Consider the following 23,956-nt stretch of genomic DNA (forward strand, 5'->3'; position numbering starts at 1 on the left):
TTCTCATATAATGCATCTTAAATTTGTGATTACAGCCACTGCCACTAACCAATGCCTACGGAATTGTCCATGGGTTTTTTAAGAATTAAAAAAAGTATACGTTCTACATCACTGACCAAAAATGAATGGTTCGTCTTTTTTTCTTGCCTAACAATGAGGAAATACTCCTATGTAACATGATGATTGTATTATACTGGTCAGCACTAGAAGGCATCTTTTGCCCAAGTGCCACATGATAAATGAGGGCACGAACCCTGCACGGAGTACTCACACTATTTACCCATTTATGCTTTATGTAAGCGTCGATTTATCAAATAACCTTTTTGCTTTTGCACACAAGATAAGGGAAGTGGGAACTCATCCCCTTCACTGGTGTGAGGAACAGTGGATTTAAATTCACAAAGGGCATCAGAATGAAAACAGTGCATCTCAGAGTTCAATTGGGCAAATCTGAGGACTGGAGGGCGTGATCACTCGAATTTAAATGTGTACCATTTAACTTGTGTGGAACAACTTGGAGCACAGCCTCTAAACAGCGTTTAGAGACCAGGGAGTGACATTGTCCATAGCGGCCATGTTTATTGGCTACATCAATGTTAAAAGCCTATGTGAGGAGACTGTTTATCAACAAGAGGTCTAAAAGGTTGAGTTGAGGGTCCTCTTAGGAAGCTGAGCTTCCAACACTCCATGATGAAGCAATGATCTCGGGCATGGTCCAAAGGCTGAAACAGACGATAAAGAAGAATACACATGGCTTGAATTGTCCATTTTGACAGGAGGCAGGGTCACGACCATGCCAGGTGGGAACAGGGACCCCTCTCAACCACCTGGGACAGGAGAGCTACCAGGGTTTTCACCAAACCCAATCATGCCCCTTAGGTGGAGTGAAGGATTTGGGAAGGCCCCAGTCCCTGCTCCCGCTCCATGTGCCATGCTTGTTGAGTGTGGTACTACACTCCATCACCAAATGCCTGCTATATCCTATTCTGAACAAAATTCATTGTGTTTTTTTCTTCCGGACTACCAGTTGCTAAAGTCTATGCATCAGTTAACAGTCACCGGGCTGGCATCGGAAGCGATTCAAGAACAAAAAAATGCCCATTCCAACAACAAAGAAGGACTCACCATTCCTCAATGATTGCTGCCAAACAACTGAGCCCCACACTCGACAGACTGATTCTGCTGCTTCTGGTGGAAAGGGGTTGGGGCTAAAGAGGGATTTTAACACATCTATGTGTCGTTGCCCAAGCGCAGGGGATTTAGGACTGTAAATAAGACCTGATTGGGCCGAGCCAAAACAAGATAGGGGTGTTCGGGTGAGATCAGGTGGAGTTGAGATACACTGACAGACCAGGGAAAGAAAGGAGGGGGAAGCGGTGCATTGTGGAGACTGTGTTGGAGCTGAGGTGTTAGTAGTTAGTGGTAGGTGTTAGAGAGTGGTACCTGATGGACAGAGAGAAAGGCTGTGAATGACAGAGCATTTGGTGGACTGTCTAACAGGGGATAGGAAGCGAATATAGGGGTTAATTGGGTGAGAGTAAGACGAGTGAAAAAGGGGTGTAAGCTTGGATGGGGAGAATTGTTCAGGGTTGAGGGAGCATACTTGAGGTTGAGAGAGGACAGTCAATTAGAGTACCTGGCCTGCCCCCTAAAAAGAGGGGAAAAAAACGTGATTTTTGACAATTTCTAAAATAAAAACCCTTCAACCATCCTTCAGAGTATGGGAGCTATTGAAGCCATCAGGGACTCATTACACTGGCAAATTGGAAACCACGTTACTGAGTATGTGATCAATACATTGGGAAGGAGTTAATAAAGCTGGCAAACTCCTAGCTTTGAAGCTGATACAAATAGAAATAGCAAAACCATGTATGTGATGTGAAATTAGCGTGGAACCCAGGTGAAGACCAATACAGAAATTATTGAAGTATTTCCTATATTCTGCAAAAAACAGTATGCTCATTGTCTGAGGACAGCTCAGGGGAATTGTGCTAATCTGGGAAACAAAACTACACTGAGCATCACAGGTTCAATACCTGGTCCGCACATAGAGGCTGTAGTGTGCATTATAAGTGATATAAGAATCCAATTGAAAAGATATGATGGTTGCACAGTCATGTTTTTCATAACAGTCTGCTGAACCCAAAAGTAAGTGAGACAAATATCTAATGGACAAGCAAAGTTTATTACCAAAAGTATACAAATGCATAATCATGCTACAGTGTGGAATGCTCCATGCCTGATAGATGACTTTTGCCATTTCTTCTAGAAAGTGATAGCCCCTCCTCTTCTTGTAATCTATAAACAGGGCTTCCAAGATAATGCCTTTGCAACCTCTTTCAAGCGCTCAGGTATGATGCTTCTTCCAAAACTAGGAGGAGACATCAATGAATACAGTCGCTACTTCCTGTTCTGATTAACTAAATTAACTGCAAATAGTTTGATGATGTTTTGGGTGAAAAGCTTGCCACTGAGTGTTCCAAAGATCATCCATAAATACCAGATTGGCTTTTGCAGTCTCTCTAGAGGACCTAAAACATAAGACAAGTGCTAGACATTTCCCCAAAAAACAGCTCAAATTGCAATAAACTGTGGGATATTTTGCCCCACTGAGATGTGCCTCACTACATCACTTTACTGCAATGGTGAAAGAAACAGTCCAAAATGACCACGCTGACTGCTGTGCGTGTCAAAATCTTTAAAAACTGTGTTTGTGTCACAACGAGAAAAAGGCTGCACAACCTGCCACACACAGTTCAGGTGGGGGTGAAAACAGAGTTCTCACTGCAGGAACCTGCCAGTGGGCTCTGCCACAGTCAATATGGAGCAAAGTGAATGAAACAGCATCATTGTGCTGAAAACCCGAAAATGCCTTTTAAAATGAAATTTTCCTAATCTTAAAAAGTGCTGTTTTGGCGCTAAATCCATTCAGTTCTCATAAACCTCTATGATCAAGAAGGCCCTGAAATGCTCAGAATCATCCATTGTGACTCAGAAGAACCAGGCCACATTTGAATGACAGCTCCTGGCAACAGTATCCTTTGAAAAGCAAACCAGGGACTGTGTTTTTCATTTTTCCACGGGAAACGTGGCTAAAACTTTGCAACAAGTATCAAGAATCAGCTGTCCAGGGAAAGACTCTAAACAAATGCTTGATACATTTATCCATGCTGCAAACCATTACAGCACTCAAGGGAAGGACCAGAGCTGTCTAAAATGGGTAGTTGCTGCAGAGGAAAACTGAATATAAAAGAAATAAGTTAAATGTGCTTTTTCCTGAATGATGAGCAAAATCGCCTATTTTAAAAGTATATCATTGTGTAAAGGCTTGATTATTCAAGCATGTGAAAGGATTTGCTACTGTGAGAAATACACATATAAACTGTTTAATTCTATATGTTTAAAGTTAAGATTTAAAAGTATACATCAAAGCAAAAACCCAGGCTGAATGGCAAACTATGTCAAAGAAAAAAAAAACTGCTATCCCAGAGTGCCAGGCCTGAGAAAGTGGGACACCTCATAAACCTCTGGAGCAGGAAATTCTAAATGCGAGCATGGAGGCTTTGAATCCCAGGATAATGGTGGTTTGCGCAGTGCATCAGACATTCGTCTTTGACTAAGGCTGAGACAATAGCAGGCTAAGATCTCACCTGTCAAGTGTGAAAGGCCGGAAACTTCAGTCAAATGAAAAGAGGTCCCTCATCCTGTTTCAAAGGAATTTGACAGTGGCTGCCAGTTGAAAGAAAAGAAAAAAAACTGCTAAGGATATTTGGTGTCTAATGCCTATTTGTAACTAAACTTTAAAGATGTTTAACTTTGCCACAAGGATGAGGATACATCTGAAAGTTGATAGTTCTATCTCTAATTGTATGCTCTTTCTTTGAAGACGTGATTGAACCCTGTACTGCATAAGGAACAGAAGTTGTGAAGAATAACGGTTTGTGGGGAAAGTATGGAAATTGTGCACATGACATTTTATACACATATCCCAGGGATAAAGGCGCATCTATATACAAAATTAGAAAATGTTAGGCCAAATCTTTCATGGCTAAAATTGCCCAAAAATTCAGCAGAAAGGCAAAATGAGGTCTCACAGACTGGGGATTTGGATTGAAATGGGACCCATGAAATATGTAACCGGTGCATCTGATTTTCTCAGAGGTCATCACTGTATAAATATGTATTTGTGGGAAAATTAGATTTTGGTTCTAGGAACAATGGGAGGCTCCTAGACATCATAAAAATAAAACCATAAAACATGACATCCCTTTTCCAATCAGGGAAAGAGCCAGGTGGAAACTCTGCTCTTGCCCAATCATAGCATCATGGGTGTGGGTTGTAGGACTGCCCCTGCCATATAATTTAGTGATGTCATTTGGCATGATAAATAAGAGAACCTCCAAGCACACAACGTACACTGATTTCCTGACTGCATCCTGATTTTCTGCATGGAGCCCTGTTCCTGAATTCTCCATCCTTGTTCCTGATTTCTGATTTTACTTACCAAGCTAAGGCCTCAGCATTGCTGAACTCCTTTTTCAGCTAGGCCCAAATTCTGAAGCAATCCCAAAATCCAAGGGAACCATCTGACCCAGCTGGCTTGCTACTACTAAAGGCTTGCCTGCAGCAAACTCTCCATCCCACTGATATCCCTTCTCCAGTAACCAGCACAGTCCAGTGCAGTAACCTGAGGTGCTAGTACAGGTGACCAAAACCACCCACCTGACCCTATCCCACTGGATGTGCCCTGCTGTCCTTGGTTAGACCGATCCGTGTGATGACCAGAACCCTTGACGGTCCAAAATCCTAAATTAAAGTGGACTGTAAGTATTAATAGGAATCATAGAAAATCATAGCATACCTTGTTTTGTTCCATCTCAATCCCTAAACCATCCTATCCTTACTCTAAGAACTTGTAACATTGTCAGAATCATCCTTATTGCTATCCTGTCTTCGATCTATCTTGCTAAGTGCCATTTCTTTAGTCATTTTCATCTTGTGTAAATCTTAACCCATCCATCCTACTTCGAGTGATCCGACTAGTTCCGCCAGGAGAGGACACTGGGGACTTGGTGTTGAAGTCATGAATCATCTCCAGAGCTTACTTTGTACCTCCTTGGTATTCTAGCCAGAATGCTCTGGTCATAGAGTAAAACTATAGTAAAGATGTTCTTGTCCAAACTGAGTTCTTTTCTGTTTTCACTATCCGATGTTTCTAAAAACGCCTCTCATTCAACCTTGCATATCTTCCTCAGTGTAGTAGCTAGAGTCTTCATTTCAACTATGACTCATACATAAGACCTGTAGCTACATCCCAACTCAAGAACCGTACTCCAAAGTAGTGTATTTCACCTGTTTTCTTAAAAACCGTTTAGTGAAATTTAGGCAGGAATTCACATTTCTGCAGTTTTACACATGTGATTTTCAATTTCAATTAATTTCAAACTTCCATTAAGATTCAAAGTGTGTCATTTTGCTCAAATTATAGCTCATGATTGCTAGCACCTTTACAATGTTACTCCCATAGGAATTCAGACTGATTTAAGGATTTTTACACACATTCATTGTTTTACACAGCCATTTTCTAGTGTCATTTTAAAGTGTAAGATTTCCAATCTGTTTTTCTCTCTTGTTTGGGGAAGGAAGGCGGTATTCATATTCTGTTACTGTTCTTTATTCCTGAATACCTACTGCTTCCTTATATCTGTTTAAAATTGCTTATTTGTGGGTTGAGGAATATTGCAGCGGGAAATCCTAACCTAAGTGCTATCTTTTCAAACAAGCCAAAAGTGTTCTTTTCTCTGATGTTTTATATTTTGTGTTGCGTAAAAAAGTGAATTTAACTGCCTTACATACCTTATCATCTGTTATTGTCACCACATTGGTGATCGCTGCTCCCTATTAAAAGTACATGTTTTGATTTGAATTTTAAATAAATAATTAAACATTACCTTTACCAATCAGCCTGTTTCCTGTTCCGTTGTGACGTGGGGCTATTTTGAGGAGGGGTGTGATATGATTGGTATATCACTCAGACTATTGCACCTATAGACATAATAAAATAAGTATTTAATTTGTGCGCTGCATACTAGGCTGAGACCAGGGTATCTCGCCTGATTGAAATCCTTAACAGATTAAATCGTTTTAATTTGCACAGATGCCTAAAAGGTCTTCAACAGAGTGTGTTGGCAATACTTCTCAAACCCTATACGAAACATGGGTATTAATGAGGGGCCTCCATACATCTTTTGTAGCTTCCTACAATAGTAACTCAGTGAGAATAAACAAGAATGGATTGCAATCCACCACATTTGAACTCTTCAAGGGCATACAACAGGGATGACCTCTCTCCTGTTTGTCATTCCCTAGGCACTCTAGCTATTGCCATAAGGTAATATGGTGAGATTAAAGCCTTGTGCATCAATATTCTAGAAGTGAACAACCTTTTGGTGGTTCAATTATCACCAGAGACCACAGTACCCAGCATGATCTCACACATGGAAAAGCATGGGTTATTCTCTGGGTACGAGATAACTTGTGCAAATCTTAGATTCTGCCAATATTGAGTGGAAGAACCCTCAAAGTGATGATCTAAATGGGAGAAAGAAGAAAGTATATATGTGGGAATCAGCAAATACCTTAACCTCAATTTTGAAGAGGGTGACAGAGAGAATCGAGCACCTGGTGAGCTGTATTCACTTAGGTCTGAAGACCTGAGATAGGATGAACAACAATTGTAACCAGCATCCTAGATCCTGTATGTCCTATGGAGACTATAGCTGCTATGCCTGACTGTTGCATTTAGGACCTTAGAAAACCTTTGTGTGGATTCCAGCGAGAAGACCCAAAATGTCCATGTACAAACTGAACATTACAATGAGGACATTTGTGCTTTACAATTTTTTAATGAGCTGTACATGAGATGGTACACATATATGATGAGATGAAATTCACAGAGAACACAGAAAATCTAGAGCAAGACCAAAGAAACCAAATAGTGAGAAAATGACATGACCAGCAAGGCCAATAAGATGAAAGCCCCACAATATTGTGTACATGCAGCACAAAATGGATGGCCCCACACAAATATAGATGTTGACCAAGGGGGAGACCAAGACAGAAAGTAGAGTCAATCAATCAGTAATGAGCCAGCTGACCAGAAAGGAGGAAGGGGCAAGATAAGCACACAATGACCAAGTACTTAACAGATAATCCACAGGGACAAGTCCTTCTAATCCATTCCAGATATTAACCAACACACCAAATAGAAAACCCATAGGATGAAACACCAGCTTCCCATCAAATCCTCATCGGTGGAGGGGGCACACAACAACCTCTCTAGCATCTCAAAACAGTACCTGCAGTGAGGGTCACTATTGCCCAGAGCCCTCATAAGAGCTCTTTCGAGTTCTTCGGCCTCTGCTAATCCAGCAGGTCAAGCAGAGAAGCCACCATCGCAAACCCATGTTAGGGTCAGCATCAGTACAACTCTGCCCCAGCACGCAGAAAATCCATCCTACTCTGAGCAACTCTCAAGTGTGGCATGGTCTCAGAGTGAAGGAGATCATATGCAATTGAAGGTGCCCACCATGTCCTTGCAACACAGGAAATGTCCTTAACTTACTAACTACTACCATGTTTTTGCCGGACAGCAGGCAAGGCTTGGGTACCAAACGAATGTCTACGACACCCCAAGGTCAGCTGAGATGGAACAATAGTCTTTGGATAATAAATCCCCAAAACAAGCACTATTCTGCACTAATGTGAAGATCCTGTCTCTCGACACAACTAACTTCATAAGGTTCATCTTCAGGAACTAAATTAGGAAATGTGCATGCAACTATCTTCTTGATCCATGAGCTCCCCTATGGAATGATGGCAAGATTATGCTATGGGGCTATCTATTATTTGGAAGTTGTGGTTAGATTCTCGAGATGGATGTCTATGGGATGTGTGGAGAGAAGGGACCATGCCACCATTTAGCAAACTCACAAACTACTATGCCTTTACTCGAAGTTGAACTATGGATCTATATACAGATTGGACAGCAGTGGGTGTCTTCATCTCAACCTTTGGACTAAATCAATGATATGCATTGTCAGAACTATGGATCTCCAAGTCGCAAATCAAAACAGAAAACCTGTACACTCAAAAATTAAATGAGAATCTTCATCTTAAGGAAACAGTGTAGTGATTGGTAAAAAGATCAAAATGTTGAGCTTTCAGAAGACCACTGGCACACGCTGCTGGGGAGTGCTTGCCCCATGATCATGAGCCATGAAACAGTCTATCTGCAACACACGTTCTTACTGCTACACTTTTGGATACCATTAAATATGTAAAAGCTTCACCTGATGGACAATGACAAGTGCTGAAGATGTCGGATGTGTAGCTGGTTAGGTTATGAATGAAAATAGGAGCTGGTGCTAGGGTGCCTGTCGTCGGTGATCCACAGCCATGCTTTTCAACAACTTGTCAAAGTTGGCATCACTGCAATGGGACTATCACCTTTGGCTCAAAGGAGGTATTATGGCAGGCAGGAACATGATTTAGAAAAACATGAAAAGCTGATCATCCTTGCGCTTGGAACATTGATTGGAACAAACTATGGACCTCGCACAGCTGGGTAGAAAAATGCCGAACTTTGTTTAGGTAAGTGGCAGCCATGGATATATACTGTGGGTTGAAGAGAAGCTCGTAATAAAGAACGTTTGTTCACTTGTGCCCTTGTTCCTTTCAATGGTGACGAGGATCACTGTAGTCACCCGCCGAGTAACCCGCGGTGAGAAAGGAAACGAATCCAGATCCTGACATCCATTTCTCTGTTGCTGGTACGGAGCGTGGGTTGAAGAGAAGCTTGTAATAAAGGACGTTTGTTCATGTACTTGTGTCCTTGTCCCTTTCAGATCCCAGATCCTATCTATTTGATAGGATCTGGGATCGATTTGTACACCCTATGCATGATTTATCTGATATCCACTCAGGGCGAATGAGGTCATACTATCCAAGCCTAGGGGAGCCAAGGGGACAGCCTAGCTCCCGTGTTGAATGGCCCACTGTAAACGGCATGATAGGCAACTAAGACAACAACCTTGTAAGTATAAATATCCTGTAGTCTTCAATAATTCCTATACAGCTCTATCAAAAACCAAGCTATGCCTTTTTTTCTTATCACATTTTCATATGGTCCGTGAAAGCAATAACTGATGGTTGTAGGAAGTTTTACTTGTGTGTGTGGGTGTGTGCACGCACAAGGAGTAGAGAGTTAACAACTATGGGTTAGTGAAACTGTATATTGCAATTTCATTGCTGCTAGTGCTGATTCGTCAAATTACTTTGGTTGTTTACTTGTGCTTCTTGCATGCCACAATTGTATAGTATCTGGTATAAAATAAAAAGATAACATAAAATAATTACTTTGTGAACTTGGTGACCTGCACATTGCCATGCATCGGGAAATAATGAACGTCCATTTCCAGGCCCTTACATTGGATGCAGCACCTCTGAACAAAATTCAAATAAAGTACTGGAAACTGTAAAATGCAATTATTGTCTCGGTTAAATAAATCCCACAACGGGAGTAAAACGCCTCTTGAAATGTGTGATGTCTTTCACAAGAAATAACTGGCTTCATTCTGCTAAAATGAAATAAGTAAATAGGCACAAAAAAGATGTTTAAATGTGCCAGTAGCAGAAGCATGTGTGTCCCATAAAAGCCCATAAGCCATCGGTGGGCAGAGAGTGCGTTGTGACTTGAAAATCTACTTTCAATCAGACCTCAGAGTTAGCTTGTTCTGAATCCAACAGACAGTGATTGCTGGCAGCAGCAAAAGGTGACCAAGTTTAAACTCCCCTCTGCGAAGATTTGTAAAGCCACACATGAGAACAGGGCAGATGCCAAGCAAGAGCCGTGCAGTTCAATGCCTTTGCAGTTTTATTTTACATCAAGCACATATGCCACTGCATGTCTAACATGGCCCATTCACCCTCTCAATGCCAGAGCTCAGGATAAACATTGAAAGGCTTCTTGTTTCAAGGACCACAACACTCACATTTAGAGAGCTCTACTTTTTAAGATGTGCATCGAAGGAAAGAGTCACAGCCTGCTAACACACAACCTGCAACACACATTAATACACACTGACCCCATTCTGAACATTTAAACCACCATTCGAGGGGTCCCGTTGAACAACCTCACGTGTGCGCATCCAACAGCAGGTTAGTTTCTGACAAGGAATGATAAGTTCCAGGACTATTCACTGGCTCAAATCTCTGGACTCATAATGACCTTCCGATGCCCAGAGATGCCTAGTGGCTCCTTACCGCATTGAATGTAAATATGTATATAGTACTGCCTATAGTGTTTATGTCCTATCCTTCTGATTTGGCGTGTTACGTCCGGCACTGTAACCGCAGCTGGACCTCACCCTACTGTATGTAACTAAGTTTTGCAACCCTCTTGCTGCCTTTGTGCCTGGCTACCCCTGGATTTGGTGCGCATTATAAATAAATAAATACAAATATAAATACAAAATACAAAATACAAATAATATACCTTATATTTATTACTGAAAGCTCCTTGATTCTTTCAAGCCACAATGTTTTGGCTTCATCTACTTGAATCGAGAAGATTATATTATATTTGTTTTTTTATAACGAGTTTAATACCGAAGAGGTTTCTAAGCGCGGACCCTGGATTCGAACCTGTTGCCACTGAGGTACACTACCCGTGCTGGCATGTTATAGATGAAGTGGTGGTAGTTGAAGTCCCATGTGGAGACTGGGTTATTGGGCTGTGGTGATCCCGGGGATGGTTTCATCCCCAGGATCAATCCATGATCCATGATGTATGGCCTAGTGCAGGTAAACTGGGGATACCCAGACTCCCCAGTACGTCAACAACCAGGCCTATCAAATAAGATAGTGGGAAGGGCAAGAGAGTTCCTGGAGAGCAGATACTCCCAGGACTGTAACACACACTAAGGGAGGCTGGAGATAACGGTAATGGAAAAGGTATTGGTACCAGCATAATGTGTCAACCTCAATAACGAGCAAACCTCGCACCACTTCCCGGGACTATTCAGAGTAAGGTAGAGCTATCAGTCACTTTAAAGAGCTCCCTGCCAATAGATTTGCTTTCCCTTATGTTGGTGTCAAGAGGGATTCCCTTACACCTAAAGTATGTTGTCATGTTACCAGATATATGGATACTATCTCTAACAATGCTTAAGCTTTGAGCACTTTTGAGTACTTTTGACCAGAGAAGGCGCTCACCCACTTTTTCAGGCATTTGCAGAACTCAATGAAATCAAGTGACAAGTTGTTCAGTGATCTGCAATTTTGGGGACAGGACAGTTCGAGCAAAAGACTTTCCACCATTTCATCCAGCTTGAACTTTACAACGTTCTCTTGAGGGTCAAGATAAGAGGTTTAAAATTGCATCTATTTGAAAGTGGGATGTAGAAACATGGAAGCGTTGTTGGTTGGAATTTGAAAATGCAGCTGTGTCTCAGTCTTGTTAGAGGAGGAATTTGTAGAATAGTTAAGTTAGAGTAGACTAACATCAATAATTGGAGGCTAGGTATATTCAGGGAATGAGGTTGAAATGTTTTTGGGAGCTTGTGCGGAAACTGATTTATAGGTGGGTGGGAGTGTGAATTGTGAGTGGAGGGGCACTACAAGCCACATGCCTTCTGTATTAGACTGCCAGAGCAATCAGAACCCCACATGCATTTAGTAGGCATAGGAGAAGACCATAGTTGGGAGAACCCCACATGCATTTACTATGCATAGGAGAAGGCCAAAGCGCAGAGATCCCGTTGCAGAGTCACTAGGCTAGTGGGAAATGCCATAGCACTGAAGACTAAATGTGCATTTAGCAGGCGAAGGCCAAAGCAATGAGAACCCCACATTCATTTAGTAGTCATATGCGAAGGCCATAGCTACCTGTGCAACCCCTCATGCCTCAACTGAGTATATATAATATGATAGGTAGGTTAAATGGTTCTATTATTACAGAAATCAGGATTATAGTGCCTTTATTTAAGGTAAAAAGTGCACATGGCACTGCACATCTTTGGGTTCGAATGACCCAGGAAGGAAGTGAAGGGTGCTTCAAATATCACACACATACAGTGTATAAAGATATATCATGAATAAGGAATACAAAGTAAGAAATGCTTAAATATATAAATAATAGCTCTCTGAAGAATTGATACAATGACAAGACAAAATATATTTCAAAATGGATATCTCAAGCACAAAATGGTGTCCAGTTCTAAGGCAGGTGTGAGAGACTATGACTCATGTCAAGAGTTTGCATACAAGCAACAGAGACAGGTACATTTGTGCTAGTCTTTGGCAGGATCTCGCGGTGAGAGAGTTTTTAGCCTAAAATGGAACATGGCAGGAAGTCAGACAAGATTCATAATGAGAAAGGCACAATGTACTTTCTGCAGACTATTTTGAGAGGCCATCTGTATTGATTGGTACCATATAATAGAGCATATCTATTCTTCCATGGTATAAGGAACTAACTAACTTGGCAGGACCTCGAAAATCAGACAAGGGGTAAACATTGGTGTAATGAAGGTTTTTTTTGCCGGAGTTGAGAACTGTCATAATGTGACCAGCCAAGTTTAAAAATAAGCTTATCAGTTTGTGCATCAGGAAAATAGGGGATGCCAACTATGCTAATGTGGGCTTGGTGTGCATCAGATAATTCATCCAATCATAGGGAAGGGAAGTTATTTCTCTGGCTAAGAGGACCTATCAGAAACATGCTCTAAACAAAGTAGTCATTTGCATAAGGATGTTGCATTATCCAAATAGCCTATATAAGCAGTTTGAAGGCAAAATGTTGCTGCATGCTTTTTTCCAGATTGTTTCTTGTAAACTGCACCTAATAAAGACTGATGAGAAGAAAAACTCCTGGGGGCCTGATTTCCTTTTGTTTCTGTCTCTGCCTCTGAGAAGTGTGAATAAATGCCAGAAGCTTGTTAGGATGGGAAGAGGATCCCCTTTTCACTTGGCACTTAGCCGTGGGGCCCTGAAGTCTTTTATAAGATTCAGGGACAAGGACCCAGGCTTCATGTTGGTGTTCTGATGGACGGGGAATCGCCTGAAAGAGATGGTCAGGAGATTGACAAAACTGCAGTTTGTTATCATTTTTGTCACAGGCGTCTCCCCATGACCGTCAACATGGCACACTTGGCATCTGTATGTATTATGAGGGACAGAGGCAACAGAAAATAAAACATGTTTATGTACATATTAATGGGGTTGTGGTAATTTAAAAGTAACAGGAAATATTGTGTGGAGATAGAGATACAAGCACCCAGGAGCCTTCCCCAAGGGGGTCTAGAAGAAATTGTCTCACACTCTAGTAGGAGTCACTAGGCTATGTGTGAACAGGTTCACATAAGGAGACAACTTAAATCCTGTGATAGATTCTTTGAATAGGGGCGAGGAGAAAAAGGGTGATCACTGAGTATTTTTAGCAAATGTGTAATTCTAGTCTATCTGTGTTATGTGTTGAGTTACGGTGTTGAAGAAGTGACAAAAGTTGTGAAGGAATTAAAACAAAGTTAAGGAGTTAAAAAGACTATCTAGGGAAGTGATTGGCGCCAATCAAGAGAATAGATAGGCTATTGAAATTAGAGGCTTGAGCAAGCAATTGATGGGGCACGCTCATATTTAATGTTAAGAAATATTTGGAGGCTGTATTTAAAGGATCTGGTAAAGGTATGCAGTCAATTATGACTTTCCTCTACATTTTTAAACAAGTGAGTGAAATCGAGTAGAGGGTTAAAGTCAAATAAAAATTATATATGCACAATGAGAAGGCTTTTGACAGATTGAAATACTTTGAATGATAGAAAACCAACGAGCGGAACACACAAACAAAGAAGGAACAGATAAGATATGTATGAGATTTATCAGCGTAGCTTCTGAAAAAAAAATGTGTAGTTGAAAACATTCCTTAACGCTGGGGTGTAAGCTAAAAACTGACAGTAATGTCTTTTTTTATTTGAACAAATAAAGGCAGTTTTTACATGACATGCTCTAAAAAGTGAACAAGAAAGAAATGTGTTCAATTTGAGAAAAAGAAAAAGTGTGTAGTTGATTAGAGCCATGCACAGACGGCATGCATAGTGAGATGTATGTTTCAAAACCGTGCAATTGAAGTTAGCCAATGCTCATTTTCAAAAACTAAGATAAGGACTGACACAGAGCCAGGAGGTGATTAATAGTTGGGGAAAGGAAAGGCTGCGTGCATTTTGAAAACTTGCGATTTAATGCAGCTATGGATCAGTTTTGCAAAATCATGAGAAATTTTAAAAATGTATGTATATGTGTTAACATTGAAATAGAAAAATAAATAAAACGTCATGAAGATATAATTGAAAAGAGTGCCGATGAGTAGGGCCAAAGCTGATCTATGTATACGTTTTCCTGGAACAAGTAGTGGTTTATTTGTGTATTTTTTTTAAATATTCATATTTTTTGTACAAAGGCTGTAAGTGAGCCAAGGATGACTCACACCCTTATGGAAATGTAGCCTTCAACCAGAACTCATTGAATTGACTTTAGTTTTTTGGGGATTTTTGTGATGCACACATGTAATGCTTGCCTTTTTGAGTAGGGAAACTGAGCTGTAGGTCTAAATGACATACACCAGCTGAAGAAATTGGCAATTGAGTAGGTTTTGAGAACAGTATTTTTTCATGGCATTTGTGCATGTTTATTGAAGCCAGGTGCGAGAGAAGCACTGGATTTAATCATATGACATTATGGGATAGTTAAGGCCCTGGTTGCTTAAGTTAAACAAAGATGTCTATTTTGAAAAATTGTTGTTTTGCCAAATAAACTATATGTGATTGAACCACTATTGTGAATTTACTGTTTTACACTAGAAGCTGCCCCCTGTCATTATACAAATGTGAACTAAGAAAGTCCCATTAGGTCACTGTTTAAAAGTCACATAAGTCACGCCCCATTTAAAGGGGTAGTTAGTTATTTTGAAGTTAATGCTAGATACTCTCTCTGTTAAGCACACACTAGATCGTCCCCGATTTGTTAATTTAATTTTAAACAAAATAGGCATTTTCATTAGCAATATATAGGACATTTTGAAAGAGCATAGATCAAAAGGCATACATGGGCCAATCAGATAGATGAGGAAAAGAGGAAAGGTGCTGCACTAAAAGGATTCTAAAAAAAGGAAAAGCACACACTTTATTTTCATCGAAATTGAAACAGAAGGCAAGGAAGTATGCCAGCAGAGGGAGCATTACAAAAGAACACAGCATGATTAGGAGAGCAAAAGAAAGACAGAGATTGCAAATGAAAGCATAGTAGTGTGCTATAAGTAACCAGTGAGAATAATGGTAATTAAGGACCGAGAAAGGAGGAGTGGAATAGACATAACAATGCAATATAGAGTCAGAAGGATATTACACATGCAGACTCATGCACATGAACCAAAGCCACAGCAAATCAGACAAGCTTCAAGAGGGAGGAAAGCATCTCCCTCACTGAACAGCATAAAGGCATTTAAAAAGAAAATAAATGTGCCTTAGATCACACAATTTGTGAACACATGTTGCTGAGAATAAAAAAAAAAATTCTGAATGTACATTTCGTTACAAAGCAGATTCATGCAACAGTAAATGATACTAGGTTAAGCACAGTGAATATGTATGGGGAATAGCAAGAATTAAGGAGATAAAACACCTTTTTTCAGTAACAATGTTAAAAGTGCATGTAGTGATGCAAAAATGTGTATTTAAAATGGGGAAGCAGTAAGTATTGAGAGGAAGTGCCATCAAACACACCCAGGCTAAGGTTACACACAGTATAGATGAAAACCATTATATATTTAACAATTTTATTAAGGAGAGATCTCAGTAAACAAAACAAAAACACTAGGAGATAATGTGCACTAGTTTAGGGATTAGTTATGAAGACAGTGATCTTGCTGAAGCTGAGTGTGAGAATACCCTAGTAGTTTGGTTAGATAGGAAGGATTGGATCCAGTTGGAGGCATTTGTGGAAAAGGCAGCAGCTGTGGTTCGGTGGTCTTTGAGGATCTGGTGATCGACAAGTTTGAATGCTGCAGAAAGGTCTAACAGCAGTAGGATGCCCAGCTTGCCTTTATGTTTGGCTTCACCCATTTGGAATTTTAAGTCCAGGAGGGCCGTTTCTATACTGTGTCTTGGTCTCAAGCCAGATTGACAGAGACCAAGTAGATTATTACCCTCTGGGTGTTTTGGGATTTTGAGATTGGCCACTATGTCCAGTATTTTTAAGAGGAGGCCCATAACCCAGGCCTCCTTGAGGCTGTTGGGGACCAAACTAGCGTTGAATGATGAGTTGATCACACCGGCAATGAATGTGGCCAGGTCTTTGGCGCCTTCTTTAATGACTTGGGCAGGACAGGTATCATTGTGGCACCTTGACGGTTTTAAGCCGAGGATAATGGTTTCCACTTCCTTCGGTGTGACTAAGGAGAAGAAGAAGGGGGGGCAGGCAGGGGGATGATGATCCAAAAGGATGTTTGTGTTAGAGCTATTGGCCAGACTGGATTTGTTTGTCTCTATTTTAGTTCATAGCATAAGGATTTTGTCAGATAGGGCCTTCTGAATATATGCACATCAAGCCGCATCCTGGATGCATGCTTCTGTTGGAGGAGCAGGAGACTCCAGTTGCCTCAGGATGCTGAAAAGTTCCTTGGTACTGGATTTGGCATTTAGTATTCTGTTATTGTGAGTCTCTTTTTGGTATTTAGGATGGCCAATTTATAAGAGTCAGCAGCCGAAGCAAACACTGTCTTGTTGGGAGAGGTAAGTGATTTCCTCCACAAGGCTTCTGCAGCTCTCTTGTCGTTGTGGAGGGTTTTCAGTTCAGTCATGAACCATTTATTAAGATGAGCTGCTGGTTTAGCTTTTTTTAGTTTGATAGCGGTGACATTGTCGATAGCTAGTTTTATCATTGTAAAGGTCAACTAGTTTATTTGAATCTAGGTCCTTGTAGTTGGTTGGGTCCAGGATGGCATGGAGCAGAGGTCATAGGTTTTGAAGCTTAATGTTCCAGTTATTTCTGCCTAGAATTTGAGGGGCAATGGTGGAACTAGGATTGGTGGCTGCATTTTGCTGAATGGAGAAAGAGATACAATGATGGTCTGACGATGCAGTGGGTTTATTCTGGAGGATTGTGGTAGAGCAGTTGAGATCTGCCAACCAGTACAGCGTTCTGCCCTTATAGTGCATGGGCCCCAGGATACAGTGTTTAAAGCTCAGCTGGATATGGAATTTTCCAGAGAACTGGCGTTAGTGTTGTTAGGGTCGTGCAGGCCTAGATTGAAATCTCCAAGCAGGATAACTTGGGTGCCTGGCTTGGTATTGTGTTTAGGTCTGTGATGTCTTCCTCAAAGGATTAGATGGGACCTTGAGGACAGTGATTAGATGAAATGGGAGCGTTCGGGTGCTGAAATAGGGAGTTTAACTAACTGTGTGGAGGCAGACATGGGACACTGCTCTAAGACCAAGGTGGGTTTTGACTATAAAGGCTACTCCCCCTCCTTTGCCAGTGTCTCGTCTGACCTGATGATGTGTAAGCCTTGGGGAGAGCTAGAGATAGGGCAGGGCCTGCTGCCTGGTGAAGCCATGGTTTGGTGATGGCGAGGAAGCCGAGGCAGTTGGTGATTAGATCAGCAATGTTGAGTGCATGCGTGATCAGTGAGCATTAATGAGGGCTACTTTGAGGGTAGGGTAAGATATGCTGGAGTTTTTATTAGGCTCCATAGTCTTAGCCAGGGAGGTGGTGGGTAGAGTAAGAATGGTTTTGGTTGTGGGAGGCTGTCCAGTAGGCCTAGTGAAGGTTTTGTAGTTTGGGAAGAGAGATCCTAGTCTCTCGTTTCTGGAGCTCACTGGGCAGGGTATCAGTGGGGTAGGTGGCGATGCAAAATGATGGATCCATTCTGCTGGGCTGAAGGGGCTGCTAAGGGTGTCAGTGTTATTAGTGAGATAGGTAGTAGTGGCAGTTTTTAGAGATGTGTTGGTTTGGATCGCAAGGTCTGTCACCGTAGACAAAGTATTACCATGCCATAGGTGTCATAATGGGCTCAAGATCATGGTAAGCTAGAGAACAGAGTAACTAAATGTCACAGAAGGCTGAGTATCATGGTGAGTTAGGTAACATAATAGGCTGAGTGAGCCAGTAAGCTTAAGATCCTAGCGAGCTCACTATCACAACATAAGTTCAGTAACATAGGAAGTTAAGTATCATGGTAGGCTATGTCGCATAGCGAGATCAAAATCACAGTAAGCCAGTGTGGTACGTTATAAGGGCACAGCATATCAAAGGGTCACTAAGTAGGAGTTTGTGGAGCTAAGGCACTGTTAGATGTGACCAGATGACGGGATTGTGCCTTACAGAAGTTAATAAATAAGCAGAATAAAGTGGGGTCACATGGGATGAGCTGCTGGAGAAGTCAAGCGGAATAAACTACTTTCAGTGTAAGAGCCCAATGAGGGGATAGGCCATTACCAACGAACAAATGGTATGTGTGACTACCTTCAATTCCCATCATAAAGAGATCCATAAAATGATCTACAAACATTGGCACCTTCTCCAACTTAATAACCCGGATTTAGAGCGTCCATTGTTTGCTTTCAAAAAGGGCAGAAATCTTAAGAACTGGCCCTCACAAGCAGATCGAGCCAAATTGGTCCCTCGACAATCCACCATTTATTCGCAATGGGGTTTTCAACCGATACTGGGTCATTTCCCATGTGGATTTTGCAATGCCTGTAAATCCACCACGGCTTGCTCCACTGTTACCATCAATGAGAGAGTATGGACCCTCAAGCAACATACCACGTGTAACTCTACCAATGTGATCTATGTCATCATTTGTCCATGTAAGAAATCATACATAGGAAAAACAGCTAGACCTTTTAAAACCATGATCTTGGAACATAAATCGAGAATTCGTACCAACACCAGTAATGCTCCGTTAGTGTCCCATTTCTTGGAAATTGGTCACAACTGTGACAATCTCAAATGGTGGGCACTGGAACGCGTGATAGGGACGGACCGACTCAATACGCCAGCCAGACTTTCCCAACTGGAACAGTGGTGGATGTATCAAACTGATAGCTATCACACTGGTTTGAATCATCAAGAAGAATGGCTGCACTGCATTAATTGAAGGTTGTTTGAGGATGCTTTATGCTTTGTAGAGGTTGGCTATATGTCTGCTATAAGGCAATTTGGAATAGTGAAATTAGTGTATTGATGCTGTTTAATGCCGCAGGCACAGTGCCCTCACTGCCACAGCTGGACTGGTATATTTTGTATTTTCTGACTAGTTCTAGTGAAATTGGCACTCACTATGGTATAACGTTGGTCAGCCACTCCTTTCATTGTGTGTTTTGTGTGGGTGGCACATCACACACTCGATCTCCGGTGTGTTGTTCGCTGGCACTGGTGATCTGGCCTGGGTGTGGAGTGTATGTGTAGGCCTGGATGGTGGTTTCCCATTCCGTGCGAGTATTGGGCCTGGCGTGGTGATGGGACCCTCCCTTGTTTTTGTCAGCTGGGACTGCGATCAACGGCCAGTTATCTAGGAACCTGTATACAGAGCTCTTTGACTCTTTAATAACCGTCACACGCACCTCATGTCACATGACTGTTTTTTTGCGGTCACGTGTTTCTAAGGTCCGCTATTTCAGGATGTGAATGGGGGAGATAATCTGTCTTCCGATCACTTCGGAGGTACGTGAGGAACGCGAGGACCTGCCGCGCACATCAGGATACTTACCCGTTGAATAACGTAGATCACGGCGAGAGCGGATGTGAAACTGGAGGTCACGCGACTTGCAGCATTACTCTGTTTGCTACGCATGTATGGATATGGCTGTCCTTTCAGCTCCTCCTGCACTTTTTATTTATATTACATTAAGTTTGTTTTGTCCCGAATCCATTACATCGCCTAAGGATTGGGACATGGGGCACTTCCCTGCTATTTATATGCATTGGAATGGAATTAAATCCTAGCCTGTTGCCATACGGCGATACGTATTTAGGGTCTTGTACACCGGAATTTCACTGACATTAATCGTGTCATCTGTTGATATCCGCTATATGATCGGATTGCGAACGGCTGTGCAACTTGTATCCACGCTGCACTATCCAGCACCCCTTTAACTGGGACACTGTCCTAAGAGTTTCATCCGTGGATTTACTTGTTTTCTGTTCAATGATTATATCCATTCTGATGAAACCCTTGCCAAGCTCATCAAAGGGCTACCTTGATATATCGTGATGAGAGATTGGCTTATTCGTGCTGGCTCCAGTGATTGATGTACACAACGGTGTTTCATCACCACCATTCACCAGCTCTACCAAGCTGGCTATAAGTGGGGGCAATGGAGGTGGTATATGTACATATGGATTAAGTTGGCATAAATTAAACTCTATGATCCATGGATGCATGTGCCTCTTTCTATTTGTCTTGGTTTGGCGGTGCTTCCATCTTTCACTTTTTTCTTTTTCTTTTCTTTTCTCTTGTTTTCTGCAGCCAGCAGAGATTCTACTGGTGGGACTTATTCAGAGTTCCACTACATATGAATTTCATTCAATCAAGACATTTTAGCCTCGGAATCGAGGGGTCTTCTCTTCCCTTCCCTTTCTCTTGTGGTTGTATCCAGGAGGAGCTGATTTTCTCCAATTTGAAGGTGTGGACTTTCATGTTGAACTTTGGACTGTTTAAGTGCGCTATTCTGTGTGTTCACGCATATGCCACTGGGATTGCAGTGAGCGCCCTCATTAATTGAGGTTCTCCTCTCCCGGCTACCCGTAATGTCAGACTTATCTAATTGAATAACCGTGGCAGGTTATTGGGGACTGAATGTATTTTCTTATCCCTGTACCCATTGAGTTCCCCACATTAGGACTCCTATCTGAGCTTTCTGACTCCTGTCAAGAACCATACTGTAATTACTAGTATTGAGGAACTGTGGGGTTGCCAGGCTAGGTCAAGGATTTTTAACCATTTATTTTTAATCTCATTATATGTTTGTCTTTTTTCTTTCTCTGTTTCTTCAATTTTTGATGTAATTTAGTGATGAATCGGATAGAAACGGTTTTACCATGTATTCAGCACTATGTATGATGTAATTTAATATGTGATTAATAAAGACAATTTGATTATACTACCCTGACCTGGCCTATCCTCTCATTGGGCTCTTACACTGAAAGTAATTTATTCCGCTTGACTTCTCCAGCGGCTCATCCCACGTGACCCCACTTTCTTCTGCTTATTGTTTTGTTACTCCCCTGGGTCTACGCGGTAGGGGACACCTATCCTTGTTCATATTACAGAGGTTAATCAGCTGCTGGGTACTGGTGGAGTAGGAGACAGGTAGGCAGAAATGAAATGCAGAGGGGCTGTGCGGTACCTTGAAGGGTGAGGTGAGAGGCACGTGTTGGCGACCAGAAAAGATGACTTTCATTATGAGGGAATGAAGGCACGACTGAGCAGGGTAGGAGCCTGTGAATCAGCACGGATGGCCAGTGGTTGGAACGTAGTATGACGAATGTGGCCCTAATGGGCAGACACAGAAAGCCAGAGATGTAGTAGGTGACAGGGGAAGGCATACAATAGTGCTCACCTGGGCAGGTAGATCCGATGCTTACTATGGCAAACAGGATCAAACAGAGCCTTTTTCTCCAGCCTTCTTCAGAGGGCCGGCTTCCGCCTGCTGGTGGATAGGATTGGTGGGTATAGAGGCACAGTTGCTTAGAAACGACCAACAGCCTCACTATGTGGCTGTGTTGCTCCGGTCCTTTTGAAATCATGCATTGGATCTGGCAGCAGGCAAAGTTGTGGTTGAAAACAAGGGTGCAATCTAAAATGGCAATACCTTTCAAAGGAATATTTTGCCTCAGTGTGGCCTCACCAGGTCATCACGTTGCAGGCAAGAAGTCTTTCACTGGCATAAGATGATTGCGAAGCTGAATGCAAAGCTATAGTCAAATGGCAGTCAGCAGTCTGTTCAGTGTAGATGCTGCTGCAGAGGCAGGAGAGGGGCTCCTGCCCTCCCCGCCTCAGGAGGATGGTCCAACTGGTTGTAACACCAGTTTAGCAACAATGAGAGACAACAAAAGACGACGAAGAAGAGGTGATTCCTGTAAATTCTCTACCCCATATTTCCTTTGGAACAGATGGGAATGAAGAGCATGAGAACGATTATGCTCTGCTGCCTGATTCACGATTGAGACTAAAAAAACTCTTCTTTAATAAATCCACAAATAGTGATGGAGACCATCAGAAGAAAAGCGTGCAGAACAAAAGCATGCAGACATTTACAAACTCATGCCAGTGCAAGCACTGTATGCAGGCAGAAAGCTTCTGATGCTCTCTGTTTGCCAGTGTATAGTCTTTTTCAAAAACACTTTCAGCCTTCCCATTAAATATAGGAGGGTTTAATTATTTTACATTGGAAAAGCAACACGCTCATCTTTCCACCTGCCATATATGCAAGAAAAGTGTTTCTCAAGGCAAGCTCGGTACAATTTGTGCACCTCTTCCCTGCAGGTCCACATAAAACAGCATCATCCACAGTTCAGCCTCTCACCATCCCCGAACAGCAGGCAATGGGCACATATTGGCCACAATCCCTCACAAGGCCTGCCGGAACACCATCCTACAGCATGCAGATATATTATTTCCTCCTCCATGTGCCAGTCCACAATTTCTGAGTATTTTGAACATGACACAAAATATCACGAAAAAACTTGAAAAGCAGTGTCAATACAATTACAACCTTGCCGCAAAATTGAGAATAGATTTAATGCCTTCGTTTTATGTAAAGAAGATGGGATCTGGTCATTTTTTCGAATGCATTTTTTTTTAATGCAATTATCTCGAAAACATTTACAGGGTAATTCATAGAATTTCGCAGAAAAGTGTCGCAAGCAGCTGGCGCAGAGTGTCCGTGTGCGATTGTCTGCGCCAGGCATGTGCGCTAAAACCGATTTCCGCGCACAGCGTATTCATGGATTTTAGGCTCCCAAACCAGCCGTGGCGCAGAGTATCGCAGCGATCCTGCAGCAGCGCCAGTAACGCCCCCAAGGACGCCCTCGCGCATGTCTCCCACCACCCCCACCCCCCAGCAGTGCAGGGGAACCCTCCACCAGGCCCCCACCCATGTCTCCCACCACCCCCACCCCCCAGCATCCAGGGGCACTCTCCACCAGGCCCCCACCCATGTCTCCCACCACCCCCACCCCCCAGCCACCAGGGGCAGCCTCCACCAGGCCCCCACTCATGTCCCCCACCACCCCCACCCCCCAGCACTGTGGGGCACCTGCCAGCAGGCCCCCACCCATGTCCAACTCATGTCCCCACCACCCCCACCCCCCACCATCCAGGGGCACCCTCCACCAGGCCCCCACTCATGTCTCCCACCCCCCCACCCCCCATCATCCATGGGCACCCTCCACCAGGCCCCCACTCATGTCTCCCACCACCCCCACCCCCCACCATCCAGGGGCACCCTCCACCAGGCCCCCACCCATGTCTCTCACCACCCCCACCCCCCAGCCACCAGGGGCAGCCTCCACCAGGCCCCCACTCATGTCTCCCACCACCCCCACCCCCCTGCCACCATGGGCAGCCCCCACCAGGCCCCCACTCATGTCTCCCACCACCCCCACCCCCCAGCACTGTGGGGCACCTGCCAGCAGGCCCTCGCCCATGTCCAACTCATGTCCCCCACCACCCCCACCCCCCAGCACTGTGGGGCACCTGCCAGCAGGCCCCCGCCCATGTCCAACTCATGTCCCCCACCACCCCCACCCCCCAGCACTGTGGGGCACCTGCCAGCAGGCCCCCACCCATGTCCAACTCATGTCCCCCACCACCCCCACCCCCCAGCACTGTGGGGCA

The sequence above is a fragment of the Ambystoma mexicanum genome, chromosome 6p (genome assembly GCF_040938575.1).
Source record: "Ambystoma mexicanum isolate Mex_15411 chromosome 6p, UKY_AmexF1_1, whole genome shotgun sequence".
NCBI classification, from domain to species: Eukaryota; Metazoa; Chordata; class Amphibia; order Caudata; family Ambystomatidae; genus Ambystoma; species Ambystoma mexicanum.